At 41.7% G+C, this 5369-nt stretch overlaps 1 long non-coding RNA gene across 1 annotated transcript; it reads right to left on the bottom strand.

The window, feature by feature from the left end:
* Positions 1 to 2902: 2902 nt before the first annotated feature.
* LOC115241851 lies at positions 2903 to 3789 on the bottom strand. The gene is made up of 3 exons (XR_003884976.1): positions 3732 to 3789; positions 3478 to 3591; positions 2903 to 3372 (listed from the first exon to the last, which is right to left on the bottom strand). It is a non-coding gene; the product is annotated as an uncharacterized LOC115241851 (long non-coding RNA).
* Between the last annotated feature and the right edge of the window lie 1580 nt (positions 3790 to 5369).

The raw sequence follows: 5369 nt of genomic DNA, 5'->3' as shown, positions 1-5369 counted from the left end.
TTACGCTCTCCCGGGTGAATAGAGTGACAATTTGAACGTCTCACTTGAGAGTCCGGCGAGAGCACTTGGGAGGAATCTGAACGCTCTCTGGGTGTCTGGGTGCACCCGGGTGGGGAATCAGAACACAGCCTGTGACATGTATATGTCACCTTACTATAGAAAATAAAAGTTATATATTTCGCATTTTATACAGGGTGTCCCCAATTTAAATGTCAAAACTGTATGAGCGTGTAGGGGACCGATGAACTAAGACAAAAAGTCCTTTAGAGATTTGCTCGTTTTTGCTTCGTTTTGAAGAAAATCGAAAAAATGAAACAAATAATTGTCACCAAAAAACTTAAAACAACACTAAAATTATTAGATTTACTGATTAGGCACGTGCAGATTACAAATCTTTTATATTAAGTAAATATTGACGGCACGGGCCGATAACAAAACTGTAATTTTATAATTTTTTTTCACTTTTCATATGAAATGTTTAACTCCGCACTCCGTTATTATGTATACTTTAATTGTGGAAAAGGATTTTTTGATATCTATAATCAACAAAAAGATTTTGCATAATAACGTTTTTATCGGTAAAACAGACCTTTTGGGATCCCCTTAACTTCAAATTTATTGCCAACATCTTTAAAGTCCCTTATAGCTCTTTCAACTTCGACAGGAACACATTCTAATGCACCATTTTCAAAACAGTCATTTTCATCTTCATTTTTTGTAATTTCTGATATTTTTTTTCAATTAATTCTTTAATATTATTCATACCTTGCTGAATGTCGGTTATTTTTTCCTGATACTGAAGAGCATCTTTCAATTTATATTGTATTAAAGAAAATGCGAAGCGAGGGAGTCCCAAGGACGGAGCGGCGAGCGGACTCTCAACGCGGAGCCTATCCAACCAGATAGGAAAGAGAGCCGATCGGGCGCAGCCGTAAGCCTGCACCTTTAAGCCAAACAGCAGAAAATCTTGGGAACTCCGGGGCGATGAACCCACCAACACGGCCGTGATGACAACAAGGATCGCGAGGACCGCAGGACGGCCCTGCGTAACGCGAAAGCGCCACAATTGGCACGATAGCGATTTATCGCGCCGGCGTGTCTCCTGCAGGACTCTCGCTCGGCACTGTTCGGCGAGATAGCGAGAAGGACGCAGGCCTCTTCGAGCGTATCCAAAATTTCGAGCAAGAAGGAGATCCGAGAACTTCCTGCCGGTGGGACGAGTGTCGCCAGCCAGATTTTGTTGCCGTTTATCAGTAGGTAATTAATTCGGATGAGTCGCGCCCTTAATAGTTGTCGAGCCACGCGTTTTTGTGAATTAACTTGGTGAATCTTTTGTTAGATTGAGTCGCACGGCCGACGGGCACACGCCGCTCATCCGAATTATAGAAATTAAGCTGTCTCTATCTACTTCGCCGCCGCCGACAGTTATTAATGTTAGTTTCGCGTCTGTAATTATTACGTGCTGTAAAATATCGGGATTTTCACGCTCGCGCGATCGATATTCCGGATCGCGCAAAGTATTGCGTCATACGACTAATACACCACAGTCGTCACCAATAGTTTTCGTATTCTTTTTGTGTATTGTTAGCAGTTATTTTGTACACGCTATGCGTAATTAGAGTGAGGAGAAAGCGCAATTCTCCGGTATCGAGCAGAGTATCTATCGGGTGTTTGTGACCCCGTTGTTAGTTTTCGCGAGTCATCCGAGTAAAATACGTGGCGTATTCCAAGCAAAGGTCCTCGCTATTATTATTGAGGCACATTCCAGCACCACGAGCTGTGTTAAAAGACCGATTCGAGTTGTAACACCGGGAAATTGTATTGTACTGAAGCGGATTCACGGGCGTGCGTAAAGTAGTTACCGGCGCATTCGAGAGATTTGTTTAGTTGTCGCGACCTAATTAAGTCGCGTACGGCGGAAATCCTCGCGGCCGAAAAGTCGAGTTAAAGCGCGTAAGACGCCCGGTAATTTGATACTCCGACCACGATCCCACCAAATGCATAACAAGAGTTTTTTTCCATGAATATTTGGCTTAGCTGTAGATGTTGAAGCATGGCCAGGTGGTCCCCATGATTTCTTCCTTTTTGGATTATCATAGTGGATCCATTTTTCATCACCAGTGATTATACGGTGCAGAAAACCCTTTCGTTTATGCCTGGCAAGCAGCATTTCACATGTGAACAATCGGTGTTCAACGTTTCTCGGCGTTAGTTCATATGGAACCCAATTTCCTTGTTTTTGAATCAATGATTTCAACCGATGTGAAATTGCTTGTTGAGTCACTCCCAATGTAAGTGCAAGTTCTTCTTGCGTTTGGCACGAATCTTGATCCAATAATGCTTCCAATTCCGCGTCTTCATACACTTTCGGCCTTCCGCTACGTTCTTTGTCTTCGATGTCAAATTCACCGTTCTCTCTCTTTTGAAACCACTCACGACAACTTCTCTCACTTAAGGCAGTTTCACCATATGCTTCTACAAGCTATCGATACGCCTCAGCTGCAGATTTCTTCAAATTGAAGAATTAAATCAAAAGTTCCCGCAAATGACGCTTATTCGGCTCAAAACTCGACATTTTCGCACACAAAAGAATATATTATACTGATAAAAAATCACTAATATTTTAAGGTTATGTTCTTGACTGATGTCCAATCTTACGACAAGGACGTTTTACATCTGACAATTTTAACCATAACTTACTGGTGGAGCCAACTTTTGTCAAACGGCGGAAACTTATTTGTACACCTAATATTATTAGTTATTTCTAAAATCTTATTACTACTCATACAGCACCGCAAGATTGTAACAACATTGCAGCAACATTTTTTTGCAAGATTGCAACATTGCAGATTACTGTTTGTAAATTTTCTGCTTCATATATAAATAAATCATTTTACTGATATTCTTTTCAAAATTATTTTATTTTAAAAAAACTAAAAGTCTAAACGTAGATAGATACATTGTTACATAGATATACATACTAGGCGTAGATACACTTATATTGTTATATTGGTATACATACTAGACGTAGATAGACTTAAATTGTTATACATACTAGACGTAGAATTACATTGTTATATAGGTATACATACTAGACGTAGATAAACTTATATGATTACTAGACGTACACTTACATCCTATATTTTACAATCAGCATGTATCAAATCTTTCGCTGTTTGCTTCTCGCTGACCAATTGTACATTTCCATCTTCATGATAATGTATTTGTATTTTGAGGCTATCTCTCAATTCGGCGTTTGCTGAATTTGGAGTAAAACTTACGGTCTATATCGAACCAGCAACCGTTCCAGAAGTTTTTAGGTTAAAACTGATGATCTTCTATGCATTAATATTATTTTTTACTTCACTCTATCTGTGTGCAAAGAAAAGAACAGAATTGTAATATTTAATTTAGTTTACATATCTGATTTTATATGTGCTTCTCTATGTTTTATATATGCTACTTAATTGTACTTACTGTCTGTTACTGCCAGATCTCTATAACCCAATATGTTACACTGTTTAGCAAATTTCTACAGCTGGGATTGCATACGGTTTTATACGAAGAAATCCCAGCTAAAAGTATACCAGTCTTCTCAAAAAGATTGATCATGCAAATAAGCGTTATAATTTAGACAATATTCAGATATAATCAAGAAATTATATATACTTATAAAACAATAAATAAACATATATAAGCAGATATATATACGAAATTTTCAATTTACTTACTCGATAGGACCAAATATATTTTCAGCAACAGATTCAAATATAACTTTATAACCTCAACCTTATTATATCTTGACGTCACGATGCTACATAACGTTCGAAGATTACGCGCGCTGTCTTCGAGAAAGAATCGAGACGAGGCGCGAACAATCTTACATAAGATCTAAGTTACACGAGGTGTATACGGTGTTGGAATTGAAAGTTGCGCTCAGCCCGCATGATGATATATTCCTCGACGAGTCGAGGTAATTCGTCTATCCATTTATACGTTCAGCTTAGCGTGAAATATTTCTACATAGAATTTTTGAGTGTGCGATTAAATCGTTCGACGATCGACGCTTTCATCACCGAGTACGTCGAGTAATGATTCACTTCGCACTTCTCCACGAATTTTCTCACTTCAGCGTTATAGAATTCTTTTTCTTTATCGGTCTGCAGATTTTTCGGGCACCGCTTAGAGCCTCGCACTATCTTAGATAACGCTCGTGTAACCTCGTTCGCGCTCTTGCTTTTAAGCGGTATAGCCCAAGCGTATTTGCTTAATGCGTCGATAACGGTGAGTATGTAGTTGTGGCCTTTGTTAAGTCTCGCGTAAGGACGCATCTCGACCACATCCGCCTGCCATAGGTCGTCGTACCCGCGTATCGCGACGCGACGACGCGGAAAGTTTCTTCTCGCGGGCGCGTGCAATTCCTCGACTAGTCTTCGTTTTTCGGCGCTCATAATTCTCTTCTCTTTCTCTCAAGGATGACGTTGGGCGGGATCTCTCTCTCGAGCGGCTCGCCGCTCCGAGTGTCGCCGCTGGTCTCGCGAATCTTCGCTAGTTTCGTCACTCTCCCCGATAGCTCGTCCGCGTCTCTCTTCAATCGCGATGTTGAATTTTCTAATTCTCGTATTTTCACCGCAGAATCAGCCGCAGAATTCGCGGCGACGCGCGATTTTTGGGTTAGTTCCTGTATTATTTTCCCCTGATTAAACAGTATTTTACGATCGTTCGCGCTTTTCGTCGAAGACCACTCGAGATTCTCAGGTTCGAACGTTTCCTCTTCAGTTTCGTCCCGCGCAAATGGATCTCTCTCGATAGGATACACGTTTGACGGAGTAGGAACGGCATCTAATCGTCGTCGCGCTCGTATTTGTTTCACTTTAGGTTTTTTCCAAGCGGGGGTCAACTCTTCCTCCTTCCATTTTTCCTCATTCCATTTTTCCTCGACGCTCGTCTTCTCGACGCTCGTCGTTACAGGCGAAGCGTCGATCGCGTCTCGCTTTATCATTTCGCGTTTAATCTCGTCTCGCTCGATCTCGTCTCGCTCGGCGCGCTCGGCGATGCGCCGCAGCGGGTCGACGATTGGCTTAAAACAGCTCTCCATCGCGATCTCGTTCTCCATTTTGCCAGTCTTTAACGCTCTGTGTTTTTTACGAATCGATGCGCGCGTCTTAGCGATCTCTTTCGCCGTCTTCTCTCGTTCACCGATATCCGTCGCAGCCATCGTGATTAATAAATCGGTCCTTCTCGCTCGCGGGAGGGAGAGCGATCGATGCGTTCGACGTATTCGCGACGACTGATCGCTCTATGGTACGGCGAAATCGTTAAACCCTCGCCTATATCTGCCGGCGCTAAGCGCGCTATCTTTATCAATC

Source organism: Formica exsecta, unplaced genomic scaffold (assembly GCF_003651465.1).
Source record: "Formica exsecta isolate Colony F162 unplaced genomic scaffold, ASM365146v1 scaffold519, whole genome shotgun sequence".
NCBI lineage: Eukaryota > Metazoa > Arthropoda > Insecta > Hymenoptera > Formicidae > Formica > Formica exsecta.
Note: the sequence above shows the minus strand (reverse complement) of the source record. Positions and strands in the feature narration are given on the sequence as shown.